The sequence below is a fragment of the Microcaecilia unicolor genome, chromosome 8 (genome assembly GCF_901765095.1).
Source record: "Microcaecilia unicolor chromosome 8, aMicUni1.1, whole genome shotgun sequence".
In the NCBI taxonomy this organism is placed as follows: domain Eukaryota; kingdom Metazoa; phylum Chordata; class Amphibia; order Gymnophiona; family Siphonopidae; genus Microcaecilia; species Microcaecilia unicolor.
Genome location: NC_044038.1, coordinates 92,291,499 through 92,304,455, shown reverse-complemented (window position 1 = coordinate 92,304,455; position 12,957 = coordinate 92,291,499). Strand labels below are relative to the sequence as shown.

The 12,957-nt window shown below is 47.3% G+C and overlaps 1 protein-coding gene across 1 annotated transcript in view; it reads right to left on the bottom strand.

Annotated features, from left to right (window-relative positions):
• Positions 1-12,957, bottom strand: part of KMT2B (lysine methyltransferase 2B) — an 880,409-nt gene that overhangs the window by 341,455 nt on the left and 525,997 nt on the right.

Below are 12,957 nucleotides of genomic sequence, written 5' to 3'. Positions count from 1 at the left end.
GAAGTCCATGAATGTGGATTGGCTATATGTCCAGTAACAAGGTGGTCTGTCGAATAGAATGCAGGTTATATGATCATGAAGTGTAGGGTTGTGAAGTTTTATGGAGGCAATTTCAAGCTGCGGAGTAAGGCTTTCTGAGATGGGATCAAGGGTGAAGTTGGATTTGAAGATTAATGCTATCCCCTCCTCCAGTTTTCTCCTTTCTAGGCCAGGGCAAGATCTTGTATTCAGGAGGGCAAAGGTCAATTATGATTGGATCTTTAGAATCGCGGATCCAAGTTTCTGTAATAAAGAGTAGGTCTAAATTGGAAGACTTAATCCAGTCAGCGATAATTTCAGCTTTATTAACTACTGATCTGGCATTTATGTATCCAATTCGCACCTGTAAATAAGGATCTGTTGTATGAGATGATGGTTGGATATTTATGGTCTGTTATTAGTAGTTTTGGTTTTGTTTCCATTATGCGAACTAGATGTTACAGTATTTGCAGAGGTGTCAACTGCTTTAGACAAAACTGAAGTTAATTGCTGGAATGGATTGTTGGGAATCGAAGGGTTTTGCTGATTGTGGGTGGTCTATGAAGGAATGATTAGCTTGTTAGGTCTTCTATGGTAATGAAGAACTGGTATGATGTTAATATCCGATGGAAGAGTTTTAGAGGTTGCATGAATGAGAGCTAGAGAATGAATGACGATGAGTAATTTTAGGAAAATCATTATGAATGGTTAGTAATAGCAGGATTTATGGTTAACTGTAAAGGAGCAACTGGAAAGTAATTGATATTAAAGAGTGGAACAACAGAGTTGCAGTAGAAGGAACAAATCATGGGAAGTTGTGTTATAATGAATAGTAGACAATAGGTTTGAGTTAGGTAAACATGGCAGTATGAAAGGTATCAGCAAGACATGTCTACATTAAAGTGAATATGATTTAAAAATTACAAGTTCAAATTACAAATTCAACAGTATTGTGAAGTGTAGTAAGTTAATATAATGGTTGCATATAAAATAAATTTAGTAAACTCAATTACTGCATTTGGGAATGTGACATATTGAAAATTTTCAAATATTTGTAGTTACATTCAGACTCCAAGGTAAATACTGTGTAATATAGTGCCAATTGACACTCCTAATAAGTCACTGTTTGTTTAAAATTGTTACGGATAGTGAATGATAATAGGACTTCCTGAAAAAAAGAATTAAACACAATTTTTAGCGTTTAGATATAAGGTAGTGTAAATATAAGTTGTGCAGTATAGTGCCAATAGGACTACCTAAAAGAAAAGAAAAAGAATTAGTGAAACACAGTTTTTAGCATTTAGATATAAGGCGGTGTAAATATAAGCTGTGTGGTATAGTGCCAATTAGCACTGCTGACGGGCGAGGGCCGAATTGTCCACAGCTGCCGATGTGTTCGGTGTGGTCCCGCGGTCAGTCACTAGCTGCATTAATCAATTCGTCGCGACCGTTGGACTCAGAAGTTATTAGAAGTTATCTGTTGCTTGGTCGTTGCTTGGGCACCAGGGCTCGAATGAATTAGGGACTGGCAAGGTGACAGTGGCGTGTCAGGCAGCACAAACAAAATGGTGGCAGGGTCCCCCGATGCAAGGGCAACCTCCGGACGAGCAGGGAGGGAGGGAGATGCAATTGGGTTCGGTGGTAAAACAATGCTCAAGGGATGATTTAATTCAGGCACGTGTTCGCTTCACCTATCGATTCAGATTAGGGTAGACCAAGGGCAGCCGAACTTTGAGAGGTCGGTGGAAGGTATCCACGTTGTTGATTCTATTCAAGCGCGTGTTCACTTCTCCTATCGGTTCAAATTAGGTAGACCAGGATAGCCAAACATTGAGAGGTTGGTGGAAGGTATCCACATTGTTAAGGTAACCTCCAGACAAGCAGGGAGGGAGCCGCAATCGGGTTCAGCGGTAATAACGGACCTCCTTGGATGTTCCAGATCAGCTGTATCCACACTCCTCCACTCGGATCAGACCTGGCGAACCATATGGGAGCCAAACACTGGGAGGTCAGTGGTCAGCGCGAGGGCCAAGCAGTCCCCCTCGTCAAGTGATCGGTGCGCCGAGCATGTGGATCAGACAGTTTTTATTTCAAACTTTGTTTGGCCCCTCGTCAAGCGATCTGTACGCCAATTAAGTGGGTCCTAATTTCTCTTGAAAACTTAGATCGGGTCAAATGAAACTCGCTGTCAACTTTGGTTAGCCACTGTGGGTATGGCGATTGATAGGACAAGTGTGTAAGCCGGGGGGGGGGGGGGGGGTCTTAGTCCAAACTTTGCTCTGGCCAAGATCATTGGACCATTGGGGCTAGCAGTTAATATGTCTCACTACTCGGCGGCTTCATTCGGTAAGTAGAGGCTTCAACAGTAACAGGGAACTAATTAACCATTTAAGCATGCCCCGCTCGCTTCATCATCTTATCAGTAGCCAATTAGTCGGCGATTCCTCAAAGGTTGATTCAGTTAGCTGCAACGGTCCGTTCCGTATGGGAAAGGGTGAAGCCTCAGACGGGTTGATTTATGACCGAATTCTGCTCATTTAAATGATCAATCTCTATTCAATACGGCTGAGCAAATTAATCACTCTTTTGTCACAAGGTCTCCGATCTATTTTTCTTCCAATTTCTGCTCAACTTCTGTCAGAATTAGTATAGGTTACTGGAGCTAACTGTCCGCATGGTGTTCAGTCGGCGGCTGGTAAAATCTAATTTCTCCTTCCTTGACATTGTCACCAGACCAATCCAGACCCTACAGAATGTACCTTAATATGGGTGTGTTTCTTCAACTCCTATCTTAAGATTCTGTATTCAAAAATGCAGCCTATGATGTCAATGCCATATCCAATGCACAGTGCTTCACAAAAGTATATAAAGAGGACCATGTTGCTATTCTGCAAAGGGAGTTATGGGGTTTAATTTGCCCCAAAACTCGTGCACCTCATGTGGAGTGAGTCCTCTTGGCTTTGGGAAGCTGCTTACCCTTAAACAAACATTTTTTTAAAGCCAAATAAGCAATGGCCAGCTTATGAGCAGTTGGTCTTATTTACTGCCTCAAAAGAGGTCAAACAATCCGTACAACTTTCAGAAAATCATTAGAAACTTCCAAGAACCTCAGCCCTCAAAGAACATATAAGAATGCAATATCCTACATTTTTTCTTGTATTCTTCCCTACTAAAGAAATGAAGAAAGACAATGATGCACAAGAAAAGGAGACATAACATCAGGAAGAAAAGATGGCACTGGTCAGATTGAGAGTTCAATCTGAACGCTTCAGTCAAATGCTACATGAAAAAAAAAGAAAAAAACCCAACAACTTAAGGATAGCTAATTTAATTCACTCAAAAGGACACTCAAACACCTTAAAGACTAGATTCCGATTCCATTCTGAATGAACAGCTTGTCCAGGAAAAGGAAACTAATTTCCCCTTTTAGAAAGCAAAGGCCACATCTGAATGCGCTGTTAAGACCTTTCAAATCATCAACAGAACTATGTGGGAGCTGCTAAGTAAACTTTCAATGAATCTAGTGCCAGCCGTTTACAATGCCCATCCTGTAAGAAGGCCCAAATTATGGGTAACAGCACAGAAAGAGATAAGGTGCATCCTGAAAAGCACGATGGAGAACTTGCATAGAATACACTCTAGAAGTGGAGTAGTTTTCAGTCTGAAGTAAAAGCTACAGCCTGCTCTGAGTAATATTTTCTTCTCAAAAGCAATCATTTAACAGAGAAGGCATAGGACAGAAAGAAGGAACATTCATTACCACCATATGGATGAGATTCAGAAACTAAGGTCTCCTGGGTCAACCCAGAGATTCCAGGCCAAGACATATTAGAAGACACACTGTCTAGAAATACATGACCTAGTCTTGGGAACAGAGAAATGGCATCCCTGCAGCCAAGGCCACAACACTGCAACTATACCTATGGCCCTGTGCCAAAGAATGGAGGAACCTTGAAACAGGCTGCTGAGGCCATTAACCCAGAAACAGTAAACCTGAGAGATTCTTGATAAGGATGAAGGCTATTGTTGACAACTTTCATTCCCTTGGATTGAGGGAGTGTCTGCTGAGATAGCTTTAAACAAGATGTATTTGTGGAAGAAATGCTGCTGAATGATCTTCCAAGGACAACGTGGTCAAACGAAAAAGGAGAGCCTCTTGGGCCACCACTATGCTTTTTAGCACCCCTTGATCATTTATTGGTTATTTAGATTTGCCAGACTACCTTATTTGAAATACAAGTCAAGACTGTTTACAACCACAAATTAACAATTAAAAGAAAGGAACTCCATAATAATGATAGGAAAGAAAACAGTCAATCAAAACATACATGCATAGCAGTAAATCCAGACTGTGATCCTTCCCCTCCCTGCAGCCATTTTCCCCAATCAGTAGTTTGAACAATAATTTCAGATTCTAACCCTCCCCAAATACAACCTTAAAAATGGGTTTTAAGAGCCTTTTGAAAATATCTATAAGAGCTTTCTCAGCACATGTGGCATGAATGAGCACTCCAAAGCAAGGGGCTAAGAATAAGGAAGCACTATTTCTGGTATACTCCCTACTAGCCTGTGAAGGGCCCAGAATGACGAGACTATAGTCATTTAAATAACGAAGATAACGTGTTTGAATATAAGGAACAGTAAGTGAGGCAAAATAACCTTCTCGCTTTGAAGGAGAACAGTGAAGGAAAACAAACGTCTTAATGCTCTTAACCATGGATGGTTGATGGACTAGGAAGCTTTAGTCATAATTCATTTTCCCTGTGCCACTTGACCTGGACAGAAAAACTCCCCAGCTGAAGAGACTGGCATCTATGGTCAAACTATTCACTACCTCAGGAGTTATGCTGTTGAAACCAACACCTTAAGGTATCAGTCTGTTGGATTGAACAAGGCAACCCAATTTAAAAATAGTGTGACCAAAGCCCCCATTGACTCAGCAGGGATGCTTGCAAAGGTTGCATGTGGGTATGAGCCAAAGAGACTATGAGGCGTATTTTCAAAGCACTTAGACTTACAACGTTTCATAGTAATCTACGTAACTTTGTAAGTCTAAGTGCTTTGAAAATGAACCCCATAGTCTAATATTAAAGTTCCAATATTTGGGGGTCTTCAAAACCCCCTAAAACTTGAGATGGAAAAAACATATTCCTGAGCAGCTAGCACAGTAATAGCAGAAAAGAAGTGCTAGAGCCAAAATGATTCCCTTGTTTTGAAGGGGAATTAACAAATATGGATGCAGCCTTACACTTTCTCAGTGAACCAAGATGCAAGTACTATTAAAAACCCATAGAGAACATTCTGGCAAAGGTTGTGAAACTAAAGAACATTGCTGGAACTGAAAAATGCCTGCCCAAAACCTAGAATCTTAAGAATCATAAGACTCCTCAATGCAGTTGGTCACTCAGCAACTGCAAACAAGAATGTTTAAGATCCACAGGTGAAAAAAAACCTCTCAGTCACATGGCTGCTATTTTTCAATATTAAGGTTCCATTCTGAAATATGGAATGAGTAAGTCAATTAAAAATCTTGAGGAAGAATTAGAGCAATATGCTCTATTTCTTTAGTACCAAGAAGCAAAACAGAATATTTCTGATCTTTCACTTGGACCATATGACTGGAGTGGAGGAGGAGGCTAATGGTTAGTGCAGTGGGCTGTGAACTTGGGGAACTGGGTTCAATTACCACTGTGGTTTCTTAAGACCTCAGGCAAGTTGCTTAACCTTCTGTTGCCCCAGGTACAAAAAGATTCTGAGCCCACTAGGGACAGAGAAAGTACCTGCATATAATAAATATAAACTGCTTTGATTGTACCACAGAAAGGCAGTATATATCAAATCCACGACCCTTTACTATCACTCCTAGAGCTGTAAGATTTATTTACTTATTTGTTACATTTGTATCCCACATTTTCCCACCTATTTGAAGGCTCAATGTGGCTTACATGTTACCTTACAGGCGATCGCCAATATCGGTATGAACAAATACAGAGTGATGTTGTGGCAGAGTAGAGTTAATGTGTGACAGACATTCACAGATTGCAGTGAAATATACACAAATATACTCAAACACACACAAAAAAAAACCCTGTGAGTAAACGGAAGAACTGCAACTTGCAGCATTCTCAGGATAGAGATCTGTTTGCGAATAGATGTTTCTAGCCAATTCTCTTCCTTACTTTATAAGGTAAAATTATGTATCATACCTGATAATTTTCTTTCCATTAATCATAGTTGATCAATCCATAGACTGGTGGGTTGTGTCCATCTACCAGCAGGTGGAGATAGAGAGCAATCCTTTTGCCTCCCTATATGTGGTCATGTCCTGCAGGAAACTCCTCAGTATGTCGATATCAAAGCTCCATCCGCAGGACTCAGCACTTAGAGAATTACACCCACAAAGGGACACTCTGCCCAGCTCACCACCGCCGAAATGGGGGAGGGGAATCAACCCAGCTCATCCCCACACAAGTGGGGGAGGGGAATCCGTCCAGCTCATCCCCGCGGAGCAGGGGAGGGACACCACACCTGCCGATGCGGGGGGATCTGGCTTATCCTGCGACCGCAACCGCGGGAGGAGCTGGCTGACCCTAACACCGCCGAAGCGGGAGGGATATAAGGCTGCCCTACTGCCGCACGAAGCGGGAGGGAGCGCTGGCAGAATTTAGGTCTCAATCCAGCCCCGTAAAACGGAGGGGAGAGGAATGCAGCAGCTCACTGTAACACAAAATCGTCTCAACTCCAGAAGAATTCAATCGAAAAAACTTGACACGAAGACCTCCTGAACAGGAACTGAAGACTAAACTTGAACCTAAAATGCAACCAGAATATAAACAGTACAGATATCTGGGAGGGGCTATGGATTGATCAGCTATGATTAATGGAAAGAAAATTATCAGGTATGATACATAATTTTACCTTCCATATCATCATGCTGATCAATCCATAGACTGGTGGGATGTACCAAAGCAGTACTCACCCAGGGCGGGACATAGAAATTCCTGACCGCAACACTGAAGCTCCAAACCGGGCCTCCGCCCGAGCAGCCACAGTCAAGCGGTAATGACTGGAGAAGGTATGAGCCGATGCCCAAGTTGCCGCCTTATAAATCTCTTCCAAGGAGACGGACCAGGCCTCTGCCATCGAGGTCGCCTGTGCTCTAGTGGAGTGAGCCTTCAGCTGGATAGGCGGCACCTTCCCCGCGGCCACATAAGCCGCTGCAATGGTTTCCTTGACCCATCGTGCCACTGTAGGCTTGGATGCCTGCAGACCCTTACGAGGACCTGCGAACAGCACAAACAGATGATCCGACTTCCGGAAATCATTGGTCACTTCCAAGTATCTGATGATGACTCGTCTCACATCTAGATATTTGAGAGCAGAGTACTCCTCTGGGTAGTCCTCCCTACGAAAGGAGGGAAGACAGAGCTGCTGATTCACATGGAAACGAGAAACAATCTTGGGCAGGAAGGAAGGCACCGTGCGAATAGACACTCCTGCCTCCATGAACTGCAGGAAGGGCTCTTGACATGATAGCGCCTGGAGCTCGGAAACTCGTCTGGCTGAAGTGATAGCCACCAAAAAGACTGCTTTCAACGTCAGACCTTTCAGAGATGCCCTCGACAAGGGTTCAAAAGGCGGCTTCTGCAAGGTTCTTAGCACTAGATTGAGATTCCACGCAGGCACCACCGAGCGCAGAGGAGGGCGTAGGTGATTAACTCCCTTGAGAAAGTGCACCACATCTGGCTGCGAGGCCAGGGAAGCAACCTTCAGGCGACCCCTGAAGCAAGCCAGAGCCGCTACCTGGACCTTAAGGGAACTGAGCGACAGGCCTTTCTCCAGACCTTCTTGCAGGAACGCCAACACTGAAGAAATTGGAGCAGTGAAGGGAGAAAGAGAGCCTGCCTCACACCACGATGCAAAGGTACGCCAAACCCTGGCGTAAGCTTCCTCGCTCTCAGCATAGTGGCGATGACCTTGTCTGAGAAGCCCTTCTTCCTCAGACGCTGACGCTCAATAGCCAGGCCGTAAGACCAAAGGGGGAGGGATCCTCCATCACCACGGGACCCTGATGCAACAGGACCCGCTCCGCTGGCAGCCGCAGAGGGCCGTCCACTGAGAGCCTGATCAAGTCCGCATAACAGGGACGTCTGGGCCAGTCCGGACGCACCAGGATTATCTGGCCCGGATGCTTTGCCACCCGGCCTAGCACCCTGCCCAACATGGGCCAGGGCGGGAAAACATAGAGGAGCTCCTGTGTCGGCCACTGTTGGCGAAGAGCATCTACTCCCAGAGATCGAGGGTCCCGTATTCTGCTGAAAAAGCGCGGCACTTGGCAATTGGCCGATGAAACCATCAGATCTAGGCTTGGCTGGCCCCAGCGCTTCGTGATGTCCAAGAATGCCTGAGCAGATAACTGCCACTCTCCGGGATCCAAGGTATGGCGACTGAGAAAGTAAGCCTTGACATTCATGACTCCCGCAATGTGGGCCGCCGACAGCTGTTCCAGGTTCCCTTCCGCCCACTGGCATAGCTTCATGGCCTCCTTGGCTAGAGGGGCGCTCTTGGTACCTCCCTGGCGATTGACATAGGCCACAGCTGTGGCATTGTCCGACGGGACCCGTACTGGCTTCGCCGCCAGTACCGGGAGAAACTCCAAAAGCGCCAACCGAATGGCTCTGAGTTCCAGGAGGTTGATAGACCACTTTGCCTCTGCAGGAGACCAGAGCCCCTGCACTGTCCTTCCCAAGCAGAGGCGTCCGTCGTGACGACAACCCACTCCGGGGTCAAAAGAGGCATTCCTGCGGACAGCTTGTCTGGCCTCAGCCACCAGCTCAGCGCCTTGCGCACCGCTGGATCCAAGGGAAGGCGCACAGCGTAATCCTCCGACACTGGAGTCCATCGCTGCAGTAGAGAGTGCTGTAGAGGTCTCATATGGGCCATGGCCCAGGGCACTACATCCATCGTGGCCGTCATAGAGCCCAACAGCTGCACATAGTCCCAAGCCTGAAGAGGAGAGGCTACTAGGAACTAATCCACCTGAGCCTGAAGCTTGACAATCCGATTGTCTGGCAGGAACACTCTGCCCACTTGGGTGTCGAAACGAACTCCCAGATACTTCAGGGACTGAGTCGGGCGCAGCTGGCTTTTCTCCCACTTGATGATGATGATCCACCCCAGGGAGCTCAAAAGAGCAATCACCCGGTCTGAAGCTCTGCCTCACTCTGCATAAGAGGGGGCTCGGATCAACCAGTCGTCCAGATAAGGATGGACTTCTACTCCTTCCTTGCGTAGGAAGGCCGCGATGACCACCATTACTTTGGAGAAGGTCCGCGGAGCAGTAGCCAACCCGAACGGGAGGGCTCTGAACTGGAAGTGTCGGCCCAGGACTGCAAAACGCAGAAAGCGTTGATGAGGAGGCCAGATGGGAATATGCAAGTAAGCTTCCTTGATGTCCAAGGATGCCAGGAACTCCCCTGCCTTCACTGCCGCTATAACAGAGCGGAGAGTCTCCATTCGGAAGTGCCGAACTTTCAAGGTCCGATTGACCCCTTTGAGGTCGAGGATGGGCCATACAGAGCCTCCTTTCTTTGGTACACAAAGTAAATGGAGTAACGTCCCTTGCCAAGCTGATCTTCTGGCACCAGAACGACCGCACCCAGGCGGATCAGATTGTCCAAAGACTGCTGCACTGCCACAGCTTTGACCGGAGACTTGCAGGGAGAGTGCACAAACCCGTTTCTTAAGGGTCGGCAGAACTCTAGCTTGTAGCTGTCTCTGATGACTTCCAGCACCCAAGCGTCTGAAGTTACCCTGGTCCACTCGCCCAGAAACGAGGATAGGCATCCCCCAATCTGCTCTGGGCCATGGACCAGGGCCCCGTCATTGGGTACGAGACCCTGGGGGAGGACCGGAGGACGCACCTCTGGGACGGCGGTCTCTGCGAAAGGAATACTGCTTGGGGGAGAACTTCCTTTTGAAGGAAGAGGGGGCAGAGGAGCCCGACTTGCCCGGGCGATACCGACGGGCTTCCTGAAACCGTCCTTTGGAGGAACCGGGGCGGGCACCACTGGCCCGAGCCCTGACCTCCGGTAACCTCTTTCCCTTAGACGTGCCGAGATCGGTCACAATCTTGTCCAGCTCGACCCCAAAGAGCAGCTTGCCTTTACAAGGCAACTTAGCCAGGCGAGACTTAGAGGCGTGGTCAGCAGACCAATGCTTCAGCCAAAGCCAGCGCCGTGCAGAGACTGTCTGAGCCATACCTTTAGCCGAGGCTCTCAAGACATCATACAGCAAGTCTGCCAAGTAGGCCAAGCCCAATTCCAGGGCCGGCCAATTAGCCCTCAAGGAAGGATCCGAGGGGGAAGCCCGCTGCACAATCGTCAGGCACGCCCTGGCCACATAGGAGCCGCAAACTGAGGCCTGCAAACTTAAAGCTGCCGCCTCGAAGGACGACTTTAAAGCCGCCACCAATCTTCTGTCTTGGGCGTCCTTTAGGGCCATGCCACCTTCCACCAGCAGCGCCGTTTTCTTAGTCACCGCAGTGATTAACAAATCCACGGTAGGCCAAAGAAAGGCCTCCCATTCACCTTCAGGCAGAGGGTAGAGGCGGGACATAGCCCTAGCCACTTTAAGGCTCGCTTCTGGGACATCCCATTGAGCCGAAATCAAGGTGTGCATGGATTCATGCACGTGGAAGGTCCTAGGCGGGCGCTTCGTCCCCAGCATAATGGCAGAGCCAGCAGAGGCTGAGGGAGAGACGTCCTCCGGAGAGGAAATCTTCAAAATGCTCATGGCCTGCACTAACAGGTTGGGCAAATCCTCTGAGCGAAAGATCCGCGCTGCAGAGGGGTCATCCGCTCAATCCGAGCGGGAATCCGTCTCCTCCAAGGAATCCCCAAAGGACCGTTGGGAGAACTCAGACACGCTGCCCTCATCTACATCAGAGGAGACAGAGTCCTCTATGGCCTGGAAATCCACCCAAGGGCGTTTGCTTCCGGAGGCCTCAACCCCTTTATCGGACAGGGGGGCAGGGGCAGCGTTTTGCATAAGAAAAGCCTGATGCAGCAGCAAAATGAACTCAGAGGAGAAACCCCCCCAGACTGTGCACTTCTGCAGCCTGGGCCACGGCCCTAGACGCACCCTCAACCGGCGCTTGCAAGAGCGGGGGGAGAAACATGCTGCGCATCCAAAATGGCGTCCAGCACGAAACTCCGAGGAGCCGCGCGGGAAAAACGGCGCTTAACTTTTGCCGCTTTCTTGCCATCGCCCGAATCAAGGGCAACCATAGCATTAACGTCTCCCACCTCGAGGACGGCCCAAGAAGAAGCCGCCCGAGCAGAGTGGCCGGCCAAAATGGGGTGGGGGGGGGGGGGGGGGGGGGAGCAGCGGGGGATTGGCATTTATGGCGTGAAAAACCGCCGCACCGGAGGAAGAACCGGGACACTGACCGGATTCCAAACTGACGCCCAAAAAAGGCAATTCAGGCTTTGAAACCCCCGCATCCCCGTTAGATGCGCACAAGCGGTCCGGGGAGCGATTCTTCGCCCTCCGACGCCATAAGCCACGTGGAGACCGATCGGGGAACCCCCTGCCCGCTACAAAAGGTAAAAATTACCTGCTTCTCGCTCCGAGCTGTAACGAACTGGTGTCACAGTGAGCAGCTGCAATAAATGCTGACATAAACGTTGAAATAAACGCCCTTAAAGGACGTTCAAATTTTTTTTTTTTAACGGAGCCAGCGGGAGGGGGGAGAAAAGGAGGGACCTGGCACCACCAGGTTTGCACTTGCTCAAGAAGAGCCCTCAACCCCAGGTACTCAACAAAACCTAAGAATTAGGCTTGGAGACCTAGCCAGAGCTGCTGCTGTGTGTGACCACCACCTGCTGAGATAGAGAACATACTGAGGAGTTTCCGGCAGCACATGACCACATATAGGGAGGCAAAAGGATTGCTCTCTATCTCCACCTGCTGGTAGATGGACACAACCCACCAGTCTATGGATTGATCAGCATGATGATATGGAAAAGAACATTTGGCATTCTAGAATCAGCAGCCTGAAAAGAACCAGAATAATCCGGCCAGTAATGGTTTTGATTCACAACAACTAGCTCTGCATGAAGAAACCAAGTCAGAGGCTTGGGTTTAAATTTTAAACTGAGACTTGGACTCCCACAAGATTATCAGTCTCTGCATGTCTTTATATAGATCCATTATTCTTTTAAGGACAATGGAGATGGGTCTGGGAAGCTGTACCTGCAGACCAGTATTAGTCCTAAGGGCCAACTTGCCACCACCATACCCTTGAAGAAACTCTGATGAGAATGGAGAGCTCTATCACATAGGCTAAACAGTTCCAAATACACAACCTTCAAAATGCTTCTTAAAAACATTTACGGAAACCAAGACCTTACTGAAATGAAAGCAGGCTAGCTCTAGAAACGCAGAAGCTGCATACTGTCTCTTGAAACTAAAAGAGAACAGCTTGATATGTCACATGATACACAGAACCTGCTTATAATAAATTGGTGGTCTTATTGATAAGTGCTGCTGTTAAGATATGTTATTGGTTTCCTTTAGGCCAGGGGAAAAATAAGAGTTTAGACTTCATTCTATGATCTCTAAGCTCTACTGCAGTGGTATCCAACAGTGCAGAAACCAGAACCTCAATGTCAATTAATATTCATAAAAGACAAAGCCAGCAAGACAGACTTCCAAATTGAAGAGTAGAAACACTAAGGACTGTAGGGAATTCTTCTCTATTTTGAAATCATATCTGGTTGCTAGAAATTCAACTTAGAAGAGTGCTAACAGTTCTTATTAATATTCCCTAACAAGTAGCACATGCTAGCACCTCCTGACTGCAGCTTGGGAATGGTGGGGAGAATATCAGTGCACAGAGCTCCCACAGAAAGACATTTTGAAGGCTTTGTGGGGAAA